Below are 12,660 nucleotides of genomic sequence, written 5' to 3'. Positions count from 1 at the left end.
TTTCTAGCAGCACCTCAATGGGGCAAATCTCCTAGAGCAAAGGCAGCTACTTTACAGCAGCCAGTGAAAAGGCCAAGGGGCCCATCCTCCAGGAGGCAGGGAGCACAGCCCTGGTGGAAAGGGGCCGTGCTCTCGTCCCATTTTTGTCTTGATTTCCCCAGGTGAGGATGCCTTCCCAACCCATTCTCCTTCTGACCTCCAGCCAGTCCTCCTGCAACCTAACTTCCCTTCCTTCTCTAGAGGGACCAAAAAGTACACCCAACCCCCCTGCTAGGCCCTCAGTTTTGGATTTCCATGATTTTAGAATGTATTGTCTGTGATTGTAGAGACTGCCTGTCTTGTTCAATCTTATATCCCCGTTGTCCTGAACGACACAGGGAGCAAGAGGACATTTAGAAAATATTTATAGAATGAAATAATGAAATCCAAAGTTCTGTAACACTTAGTGTCCACGAGCGTGATTCTAAAATTGTGCTGCTGAGTCTAGACATTTAAATTGTTCTTTTTACCAAGGATCTCACCCTCAGCTGCCTACAGAGGTCAGGCAGGAAGTGTGTCTGAGTGAAATAGGCCACAAGTAAGGGTGAACATAGTTCCTCAGGCCGGTGGAGGGGTCTCTACCTCCAGCCCCAGCCTTCCAGACCTCCAGGTGCGCCCCTGCAGATCCTCTGCTTTGCCCTTCCAGGCCTTGATTCCCTTCTGGAGTTGGATTCGAACTCAAGACCTTCCACTTGCCAGGCAGGTGCTTGTGCCACTGAGCTCTATCCCCAGCCTGGATTCTCCTCCTTGATTGTAGCTCCTTTTAGGCACAACCTGTCGTTACAAAGAGCAGGTCACAAATAGCTCCGGGGAAAGGCATGATGGTGTATTGGTCCTCATCACGGGAAAAGCCAGGGAAATGTGGCTCCACTGAGGCTGAAGGCACGGTGTGACTGCACCCGGGTTCTGGACCTCCCCCTCCTCCTCAGATGCCTTCCACATGGCAGAGGAGACAAGGTCTCTCACAAGTGGGTGAGCTGCTGGCAAGGCATACTCTTCCCAATCATATGGGAAAAGGAGGGACAGAGCTGAGCCCCCGGGCTGGAGGACAAGAGAGGAGACAGGAACAAAAAGGCATGTTTCATCAGCCCTGGGCTCTCTACGTGGCAACAAGTAGAGCGGGGAAGGCCGGAGGGCCAGATGTCTGAACTCACACACTACAGTCCCCGTGGCCCCTGGCAAAGGCGATGCCCCGGGCGTTCCAGGCAGTGGGCCTCGGATCGATGCCTCCTGGGGTGCACACAGAAAGAACACACTAGGAAGGCGGGCACTTTAGAACAGCCCCACACTGGGGGAAATGTATGTGTCCTTGCCAACCAATCAGGCGCCATCTATAGATAACAGCTCAAATAACAGCTCAAATCACAGGAGGATCCAATCAGCAGATGCCTCCGTGAGATGCACCAATCAGATGAATTCACTGTTCAGCCAATCATACATTCAGCACTGATAAGTGCTCCCATTAAGGCACAGGTGGGCTGCAGTGAGGGTGTCTTCAGTTTCCAGTGACCTTGGCATCTCTTCGCCTCCCCTACCATAAGGAACAGTCTCTCTGACAAGCTCAGAATAAATGGCCTCTTCTGAGGACCCCCAGCTCAACGCATGTGGGGAATAGGTGGGGTTGCCTGATGTTTCAGTGACACTTTGATGTGTACTTGAGTCATCAAGCTTGGAAAAGGTGACAAAATGTTGTGATCTTCCTGGAAGAAGCAATGAGTGGAATCAAGCGGAATTAAATATTTCTCAGGGTCCTGAATGTGTCGCCATGGAGACACCCTTACCTTCCCCACAGGGTCTCCCATGGGTCACCACAGACTGGGAAAGCTGATCCTCTGCTCCTGGGGACCCTGTCCCTGGCTGTGATTCTTATTCGGGAGCTCTGAGGGTGTACAACTTACAAAGTCACCTGACTGTAGCGTTCACAAGCCTGCAAGTATTTAAAGCATACAGTTTGATGATTTTGACAGATGTCCACACCTGGGAAACCATCCCCACAATCAAGATAATGAATGTATTCATCTCCCCCAAAACATTCCAGTATACAGTATACTGTCTTCAGCACTTAGCCCACCCCAGCGACCCCCTAGCTGCTTTCTGTCACTGTTAGACTCGTGGGATTTTTTTAGATGCCCACTGAATAGATGTGATAAGTGGAATTGCAGTGAGTGGACATACTGATTTTGAGATTCACCCCTAGGACTGCACATTAAGTCCTTTCTTCCTTTCTGGTGCTGGGTACTCGTCCATTGTGTAGATTTGCCACAGTCCTGGGATGGACATTGGGGCCTATTACAGACAAAAGCGTAGGGAGCACCTCGCTTTGCCACGTGTTGTAACTGTGCAGTTTTACATCCCTCCCGCAGCTCTGTTCCCCCACATGCAGGCAGAAGTGGATGTGACCAGCTTTGCTTGTCATAGCCATGCTAGGGGGCTGTGACTTCAATTTTTATTTACTTAAGATTACCATTCAAGAAGCTTTATTGAGGGGATACTAGGACTCGAACTCAGGACCTTGCACTTGCTGGGCAGGTGCTTGTACCACTAAGCTATATCCCCGGCCAAAGAAACTTTTTAATGCTCTTGTTTGCGATCCATATGTCTTCTTCAGTAAAAAGAATTCACATCTTTCTTTTCCTTTCTCCTTTTTTTGGAATCAAACTCAGGGAGTTGTGCTTGCTGGGCAGACCCTGCACTTCTGAGCTGCATCCCAGGCCCCAAAGTTCAAATCTTTTCCCATTTTTAAAAATGGAGATGTCTGACTTAGAATTCTTGTTTTGAGAGCTCTTTGCATAATCCTAGATAGAAATCCTTTCCAAATCTATGTTTGGGACATATTTTCAACCTTTTTATTTTTGTGTCTTTTTTGGGCAAGGTTTTTAATTATGAGGAAGTTCAATTTACTGATTTTTAGTAGTTTTCACTTTTTCTAGGTTTTAATTTCATTTATAGTTTTTCTGTTGCTGTTTGGTTGGGGTTTTTTTGGTTCAAAAACCTTTGAGTTTGTTTGTTCTTTCACTCATGTGCAAGATACTCACTTTGTGCCTATTCTGTTCTCGGCCCAGCAGACAGGCCCGATGCTGCCTGTCCCCACAAAGCTAGAGTCTATGAGATCGGCAGACATAAATAGGTAACCAAATGAGTGACTGTATAGTCTGAGACTGGCATGCTTATTAAGAAGGAAGAGGTGAGGGCCAGGGATATAGCTCAGTGGCATAAGTGTCTACCTGGCACGTGCAAGGTCCTGAGTTTAATTTCCAGTACCCCCAAAAAATTTTTTTAAAAAAGGAGGAAAAGTTGAAGACAACATGAGGGAAAAGAATGCAGTCTTATTTGGATGAGGTTCTAGGGAAGGCTTTACTTAAGAAATCCCACTTAAGCTGAGTCCAAGAGAAGCAAAAGGAAGGGGACAAGCCTTCCTAGTGTCAGGATCTGCATGTGCAAAGGTCCTGAGGCAGGAAGGAGCTTAGGCATACTGGAAACAAGGCCCCAGTATGGCTGGAAAACATACTAAGACTAGGACAAGCAGGACCATACAAGCCATGCCAGGGTCTCATGGCTTATCTGTGGCTCTAGGGGCCATGGAACACATTTAAGTGGAATTGTGATGCCAGCAGGCTGGTGTGTTAAAATCTTTTCTGTCTGCAAGGGGTAGAGTAGCCTGCAGGAGTTCAGGAGGGAAGAGTGTTCCAGGAAGAGGGTGCAGCTTGCAGGGGGTCAGGATGAAGTCTCCAGGAGCAGCATGCTAGGAATGGGTGGCCAGGAAGAGCGAGCAGGCAGAGAAAGTGAGGTGGGCATTGGGCTGTGGATCTGGGCAGGGCCAGGCCGCAGGGGGCCACTGGAGGCCTCTGAATAAGGGGGCCACAGCACTTACCGTGTTAGGGATTCCTCTCCAGGCTCAGCCTCGCTTTACCCTGAAGCCAACCTCAACCAAGAGGAGCAGGGTGGGAAGAGGCCGGGCCATTCAGGATGGGTGGGGCACATGTAGATTTAGAAAGAGGCTCTGGGCAGTTGGACTGATGATTCTGGGGTCAGACAGGTCGTGTGTTAGTCCCCCGTGTGGCTGTAAACTTCCAGGCTGTGTGGCTTTGGGTGAGTTCCTGAATCTCTGAGCCTCACTCGCTCCTCAGGAAGCAGGGCTGAGACCCTAATCTTCAGGGATTGGTGAGGCAGGAGGAGCTCACGTGCATGGCTCAGTGATTATTACTATCCCTCACTGCCAGCCATGTCACGGCACCCATTTTCCCGGGGCTGGGGTTCCATATGCGAAGGGTTGTCGTCTCCATATTCCAGATGAGAAAATAGGCCTGAAAAGGAAGGACTTTCCCGGGGTGGCAGGTGGCAGCGCCCAGGAGACTAAAAGGCCAGGCGCCCGGGGGCGGTGCTCTCTGGAGCTCTATGGAATTGGCCCCAAAACTCATCCAAGGCACCAGCTGGGTTCCCCCTCGCAGGTAAACTCCCGTCCTCATCTGGGAAGTGGACATTGTACCCTGCGGGCTGCGGAGCTGAGGGACACAGGACAGGGGTGGGCACGTCTCCCTGGCACCTGGCACCTGCACTCTGATGCCTGGTCTATGATGACTGTGGTGGCAGAGCCTGGGCCTGTCCCAGCCTGGCAGAAGGCTCAGAGCGTCTGAGGCCACCCAAGGTCTGGGGGCAGGGCTGGTGTAGACTGCTTCATACAAAGACGGAGCGAAGAGCAGTGAGGGTGCCCGGGTGAGAGCCCCTCTCCCCTGGGGGGCCCCCTGGCCCCTCTCCTGTTCCGTTCCTACTTGTCTCCCGGGAGACCTGCTGTGCTTTCTCCACCCGGAGAACAAGGCCAGTGAGTAATGATCTCATCTCGGATCCATCCTCTTCGCAAAGGGTGACACCCACCCACTCCCAGGGAGGAAACCCTAAAAGAGGAATCTGCGGCAGGACATCCAGTCCGACTCCCCCGCCTGCTCCACATGTGGCCTTGGGCTGGTGTTCTCTCCTCCCAGGCCTCAGTTATCTGCATGGACAGAACACGGGTTTTGAAATGGCTGCCTGGAGGGGTAGACAGTGTCACTTTGGTCTCTTATGCAGGGGAGGAGGGAGAGGAGCCACTAGAGCCACAGCTTAAGATGTCCAGTGGTCACAGTGTGCCAGGCCCAATCCTGAGTGCTCACTCAGGCCACCTGAACTGTCCCTGCACTACCAGCTTGGGGTGGGTGCTGTTTTACTCCCATTTTAAAGATGAGGAAACTGAGGCACAGAGCAGTATGCTACTGTCAGAACACTGCTTTGGAGACAGTGACAATTGCCCACCCCTTGGCTTCCTACATCACTTAAGTGGAGGAGCCCCGCCTCCTCATCCTTGAGGAGGGAGGTGGCAGAATGGAGGATGCTGCTGAGGTGAGCTTGTGGCCTGCTGGGCCTGGAGCTGTTGGGTGTCCTTACCTGGGAATTGGACCTCGGACACCTCTAGAGTAGGTTTGTTATCTCCGTCTTACAGGCAAAGAGACTGGTGCCTCAGAGAGGTTTAGATAGCTAGCGAACATCACACAGCAGACCAGGAATTAAACCCACAGTTCCTTTTATTCTCTCCACCCCTCACAGAGTTTGGGGGCCCGGAGCCAGGCTGATGTGAGGTTCAGGGCAGATCTGGCTGTCATAAACCCAGTGATCTCAAGCCAGCAGGCAGAGAGGGACAGCCAGAAAGAGGGAGCTCGAAACATCTGTGACCTAGCAGGGAGAGCTCAGGGTTGGGCTGCGGAGAGCTGGGAAGGGGAAGAGTGGTTCAGGGACACAGGGGCTTGCTGACAGCCTGCGTTCTGGCAGAAGTGACGTCCTGGGGCCTGTGTCCATAGCACTAGGCAGGACCCCAGTCCTGGCTGAAGCTGAGGTGGACAAACCAGCCTCCCGCTGCCACTGGGCCCTGCCCTTCTCAGCAAGGCTGAGGTCCCTGCCACAGGTCCCCTCCCAAAGGCCAAAGGCGACCTTTGAATCCCCTCAGCCTACAGCCAGCCCTCACCTTCACACTCAGAAGCAGGCAGAACCCCAGCATGACGCACACGCCCCCACCATGCCCAGTCTACTCCTCGGCTATCTCATGGCATTGTCCCCCTTACATTCACTCACTCACTGAGCTCCAGCCACACCGGTCTCCTGCCACTCTTCAAACAAGCTGGCCTGTTCTGGCCTCAGGGCCTTTGCACTTGCTGTTCTTTCTGCCAGGAACAGTCTTTGCTCAACTGTAACTAGGGAATCAGGTCTCAGCTCAGATATCCTCTGAGGTACAATCCACCCCACCCCATCACCATCACCATCTGGCTCCCTTAATCTTGTTTTATTTTATAGCCCTTACTACCCTCTGACATTTTTGTAAATGTGGAGTTTTTATTCTTTCTCCCCTCTTACACCACATACTAGATTGTGAGCACCACAGGAGCAGGGACTTGGCCTTTTGTCTCCTGCTCTATCCCAAGACCCCAGGGCAGAACTTGGCACATACTAGATATTATGGTTTGGATCCAGAAAGTCCCCAAGGGCCTGTGTGCCTGGTGCCCAGCCTGGTGCTGTTGGGAGGCAGCGGAGTCCTTGAGAGGCGGGGCCGGGTGAAGGTCTTTGGGTCACGGGGTGGACATGACCTCAGAGGGCATTATGGGACCACAGTGACTTCCTGTTCCCTTTTGCTCCTCGTCATGAGTCGAGGCGTTTTGCTCTGCCACAGGGTCACACGGTCACCAGGTGCTGCCTTACCGCAGTGCTGAAAGCAACCTCAGCCAAATGAAGCTTCTCTCTGGGTAAGTTCATTACTTCAGTATCTGATGCAGCCACAGCAAGCAGGCTGACGCAGTAGGGCCGTAGTGAACGCAGAGACTGGGAACAGGCGTCGGAGCTCAAACCCTGCTTTTTGTCTCCTTGCAGGCTGACTTTGGGCTCGATCCCTGTACTCTCTAAGCCCATGTACTAGACCAGGGAAATGGACCTAAGAATCACATCAAAGTCGCAGGGAGGTTGTGAGATTGCCAGGAGATGACGGGGACAGAGAGATAAGAGCGGGGCCTGGGGCACAGTTCCTACTCCAGAAGGAGAAATAGATCTCCTGTTGCTGTTATTGTTGCTGTTACTGTGAGCGTAGTGAGGAAGAGGCTGGCTGCACTGAGTGCCTTCCTTTATTTACTGGTTTAGTCCCTACATAAACCCTACTGATATATCAGCTGTCAGTCGCTGGGGACACAGGCAGGCGTTGGGAAGATCACATTTTAGTGCGAGAGGCAGACCAAGGGCTTGATCTGTGCATGGGACCGGAAAGAAGCCCCAGGCCAGGGAAGCTCTGCTTTCCTTAAGCTAAGCAGAAAGGGCTTCATAGAGAAGAGGATTTGGAGCTGGCTCTTGAGGGAACTTGGTAGGCTGACCTGGAAAGAAGGGCATCCAGGCAGAAGGAATGCTGTGTGCGTGGCCAGTGTCCATGCCCTCGCCTGGACTATGAGCCAAAGCAACGGGCCCTGGAAACTGCTTCTACCTGAAAGGTCCCGGTCAGCTGTGTAAGCAACACTCTGGGATGAGGGAGGGTGCTGGTGGGGACAAGTCCGAGGGCAGAGAAGCTGGCCAGTGTGTGGACCTGGGGCACAAGGGGGGCTTAGCCAGAGAGGGAGGGGCCCCCTGGGCCACAGGGTGGAGCCCAGTAATTGAGATGGGCCAAGGCCATCTCAGAAGCTGCCAGGCTAGGGGATAATGTGCTGGCATATCTCGACTGCTTAACGTGGCACCGTCAGCCCACCACACATCAGAGCACTCCCAGCTCAGCAGTACTGGGGTGGCAGATGAGCCTAGAGTCTGTGGGCCGGGGAGCTGAGTGACTGAGTGTCACATAGGGCAGCCCCTGCTCATACTGCTGGGAAGTCGCGAAGGAGGCTTCTGCCATAAGCCACGGCAGGAAAACCCAACTGGGTTTGAGAAAGTACTTCCTTCCAGAAAACCAAAGGGAAACACATTTGTTCCCACGTCACACTTACACTTTCAATGGAAAGATGTGACCGTTTTTTCCAATTATGCACTGAAAGCAGCGGAGGGAAGACTCTACCTGTTATGGCCGCCACTTCCTCCACAAGGCCCTGCTCTACCTGCTGCGGCAGCCACTCCTCCCCCACGTCAGAAAGGACAGCTGTCTCCTAGCATGGCTGGCTGGTGCCTGAGGTCCCACCACTGACACTTCACTCCTTTGGCTTGTGGCTTTGTCCATTCTAAAATTGCAAAGACCTAAACAACCATGTATTCAACAAAAGTAACTTCGTTCATTGATTCTACAAATTACTGAGTTCCTTATCTAAACTGGGCAGTGGCTAGAAGTCCAGCGTAAACAGATAGTTAAGGCTTAGTCCAGATTTCCAAGGAACTCACCAGATGGCTGTGTGTCTGTTCCTGGTCGGGGGCAGAAATGACCTGGAAACACAATGAACAGTGCTGCAAAAAGGATGTGAGCACTGTGGGTGCAGAAAGCTTGGAAAATCCCCAGGAGGAATAACCAAGATACGTGTTTCCAAGAAGAGAATCCCAGGTGGAGGGCACAGCAAGGGCGAATGTATGTAGTCATGAACCATTATGGGAGACAGGAGGCCAAATGTCACTCAGCAGGCTTGAACACAAGGCAGGATAAAGAAGATGCATCTGAGAAGCAGGGAGTTCTCACCCATCCTTCCAATGACTGCAGGGGATGGTGGCTATTAAGGTTCCTCGTTGCCTCATCAGTTCCCATTTTGCCATTTCACCAAAAATGACCAGACATTTCTTTGGAAAACTGACCTGCCACTCTCATCACATGGACTGAATGTAATACCATCCTTATCTCTAGGGATCAATCTTAATTGGCCTACATACTCAGTCTATCCCAACCTACTGGATGCAGTGACTGGTTCATAAAAGAACACACAACTTCAATTCAGACTAGTGAAATGCTTGGGGGTGTGATGGTTAAGGTGGACTGTCACCTTGATTGGCCTAGCAGCTGCTCAGAGAATCAGTAAAACACAGTTCTGGATGTGTCTGGGTGGGCCATGGAGGCAGGTCCATGGGCTCTATATCTGATCTCTTGATCCTTCCTCTCTGGTGCTCTTCCCCTCTCTGCTTCCTGGCAGCCACGGTTGAGCAGCTTTCCTCTGAAATGTCCTTTCACTGTGCTAGTTCTGTCTTGAAACATCCTACCATGGAGTGAACTCTCTGAAACCATAAGCCAAGTTAAATCTCTCCTTTTAGTTGTTGAGTGCTGGGGATTTTGTTCCAGCGATGGAAAAGTGACAAATTCAGGAGGATTTTTGGAAAGCAGAACAACCTCTTTCTTGAAGGAGCTCCTAGAAGGAAAATGATGTTTTGGTAAGCATGGAGTGAGGGTGTGTGTGACTGGCTCTGGAGGAAGGCAACACGTGGAGGACAGAGAGGAGACAATGTCAGAAGTGAAGCCAGAGACCGAGCACCTGGCTCAATGGACACTGCGTCCACCCACCTATGTAGTTCTTGATCAGCTGAGCCACCAAGTTCCCACGTTTTCTAAACTGCTGTTTATTTATTTAATTCATTTCCTGTTATTTTCAAGAAAATTTCAGACTTCTCTAGGGCATTTCTCAAGGACAGATTCTATAGCGTTGGTGGAAAAAGGCAACAACAAATGTCTAGAACATGGGGTATGGCGAGGGCTGGGCAAGTCCACCTTCTCTTGATTTTACTCACAGTTCTCACTGTGAGTACAAATCTTTCCCCAGAAGATGCCCTCTGACCTCTCACACTGGCCTAGCATGTGGACAATATATCTGGCATCTCAGGGGTCAGGCGCCCTGGATCCTGTTCCAACTTTACTCACTAGTCATAGGGCACAGGCTGGGTCACACCCACGCTTTGGAGATGGATTTACGATTCCAAAGAGCAGGGCAATGTCCAGTCCCTCCCTGTGGCCACAGCAAGAGCAGATGTAAATAGGACTGTTCACTGACTGATCACTGTGGGAGCTGTACCTTCCTGCCTTGACCTCTCAGGATCAGGCCCATCTACGGTGCTAACAGGTACAGCTGCAGTTACATCTGTCCACATGGAGGGTGTGCTGGACACTGGCCCCTATGCTAGGGTAACAGAAAGGGGTTTCATGTGCAGGTTGCACAGCAGAAGCCTCAGCCACACAGAAGCCCTTTCTATGCTGAAGATACATGAGCCACAATTAAGCTGTAGGCTGAGAAAAATGCCCCCAAAGCCCAACCTTCTACTCTGCAACGGCAGCTGCCCTGAGCAGTCAGCCTCTGGAGCTCTTGGCAGCCTGTTCATTATGGACAAGTATATTCTCTGTCCACAGTAGAATCGAGTTAGAAATTAATAATGAACAGTTCTCTGGAAAATCACCAATTAATTGAAAACAAAATAGCATATTTTTAAATAATCCACAGGTCAAAGAGGAAATCAGAAGGGGAATTAGACAGTGTTTTGAACTGAATGAAATTTAAAAACAACACTATTAAAAATTGTGAGATGACACTAAATCAGTACTTAGGGCCATTGTTGTAGCACTAATGGCCTATAACAGAAGAGAAGAAAGGTCTCAAATCAATGATCTCAGATTCAATTGTATGAAACTGGAAAAAGAGAAGTAAATGGAACTCAGAATAAAGGAAGGAAATAATAGAGATCAGAGAGAAAATCAATGCTATAAAAGTCAGGGAACATAATACAGGAAAGCAATAAAACCAAAGGCTAGTTCTTGAAGGAGATCAATAAAATTGATAAACTTCTAGCCAGACCGATCAAGAAAAAAAGAGAAAAGACACAAATTACAAATAACAGAAATGAGAAAAGTAGCATCAGCATAGATTCTACAGATATTCAAAGGATAAGGGAATATTATGAATAACTTTATGTCAATAAGTTTAACAAGTTAGAAGAAAAGGAATAAATCCTTCAAAGTTATAAACTACCAAAGCTCATTCAAGAAGAAATGTATAATATGGGTAGTTATAAATCTATTATATGCATTTTATAGTTAAAAATATTCTCTCCAAGAAAAATTCAAGCTTAGATGATTTCACTGGTGAATTCTACCCATTATTTAAGGGAGAAATTATACCAGTTCTACAAAGTCTTTCTTCAGAATATAGGTGAGTGAATTCTTCCTTATTCATTTTTTGTGGCCAGTATGTCCCAAAATTATAACCAAATTCATCATGAAAATAGATGCAAAATTTCTACACAAAATGATAACAAATCAAATCCATCAACATATGAAGAGGATAATTTACTGCTAAGTGGGACTATGCCAGGAATAAAGGGTTGGTTTGACAGTTAAAGATCAATCAATGCAAATCATCAAATTGACAAACTTTAAAGAATAAAAACTTTAATGTTATCTTCATATGTATGGGAAGGCATTTGATAAAATCCAACTTTCTTGATAAAACTCTCTATAAGCTAGGAATAGAGGCAAACTTCCTCAACCCAGGAGGGGAATCTACAAAACGCTATAAGCCAAGAGCATACTTATGATGAAAGGCTTAATGCTTTACCTCTAAAATCAGGAAGAAGTCAGTAGTCTGTTCTCCCCATTCTAGTCCATATTGTACTGAAATTATAATCAGTACAATCAAATGAGAAAAAAATTAAAGATACTCAGTATGGAAAGAAAGAAATGAAATTGTCTTATTCACAAACATGATCATCTACGTAGAAAATCTGGCAAAACTTATAATGTAAACAAAGTATTAGAATTAATAAATGAGATTATAAAAGTGAAAGAAATAAAGAGCAATATAAAAATAAAATTTTTATATTCAATACTGGAGATTAAAATCACAGCCTTCACACTGAGCTACATCTCTAATTCTTTTTTCTTTTATTTTGAGAGAAGGTCTCACTAAGTCACTAAATTGTCCAGCTTGGGCTCAAACCTGCCAACCTGTGCCTCCGTCTCCCAGAGCTCTGGGGTTACAGGCATACACCACTACACCTGGACAAATATGAAGTATCTTTTCATGTTATTGAAAACAACAAGAAATGAAAATTAAGAAATAAAAATTTAGCATGGCATAGAAATCAAATTATTAGAAACAAGTCTGATAAATATGCACAAGTCCTAGATATAGAAAACTATAAAATATTGTTAGTTTTCCTCCATTATTCCATAGATTGAATGCAATCCCAATAAAAAAATCAACAGGTTCTTTTGCAAAAATTGACAAACTAATTCGAGTATGTGTGTGTGTCTGTATAAATACAAAAGAACTAGAATTGTCAAGCCAACTTTTAAGCAGAAGAACAAAGTTGAAATTATGAAACTCAGTAAGCAAGAAATATGCTATTAGTGGTATGACAAATAGATTAATATAATAGAATATAGTCTGGAAATACAACCACACATTTACAGATAACTGTTTTTTTTACAATGGAATAAAGTAATTCATTTGAAAAGGGGTAGATTTTTCAACACCTGCTCTGAAATAATTGAATGATTATATGCAAACAAAGATAAATTTTGCTTCATACTAAATACAAAACCTAAAATTATAAACCATCAGAAGTAAACAGGAAAAACTTATGATATTGATTAGACAAGATTTCTTAGCTATAACTTCAAAAGCACAATTCATATATATATATATATATATATATATATATATATATATATAT

The 12,660-nt window shown here is 47.5% G+C and overlaps 1 long non-coding RNA gene across 2 annotated transcripts in view; it reads left to right on the top strand.

Moving 5' to 3' along the window:
* The first annotated feature begins 4,831 nt into the window (after positions 1 to 4,831).
* Positions 4,832 to 12,660, top strand: part of LOC102029471 — a 23,300-nt gene continuing 15,471 nt past the window's right edge. Inside the window, exon 1 of one of the 2 annotated variants that reach the window (XR_262668.1) lies at positions 4,832 to 4,858. This is a non-coding gene — a long non-coding RNA (uncharacterized LOC102029471). Of the gene's footprint in view, positions 4,859 to 6,712; positions 6,804 to 12,660 lie in introns of those variants that run through there. The other variant, XR_262667.1, reaches the window with a different exon arrangement.

Source organism: Chinchilla lanigera, unplaced genomic scaffold, assembly GCF_000276665.1.
Source record: "Chinchilla lanigera isolate Chin_1 unplaced genomic scaffold, ChiLan1.0 scaffold00051, whole genome shotgun sequence".
NCBI lineage: Eukaryota > Metazoa > Chordata > Mammalia > Rodentia > Chinchillidae > Chinchilla > Chinchilla lanigera.
The sequence above is the reverse complement of the archived record's forward strand: the minus strand, read 5'-3'. Positions and strand labels throughout refer to the sequence as shown.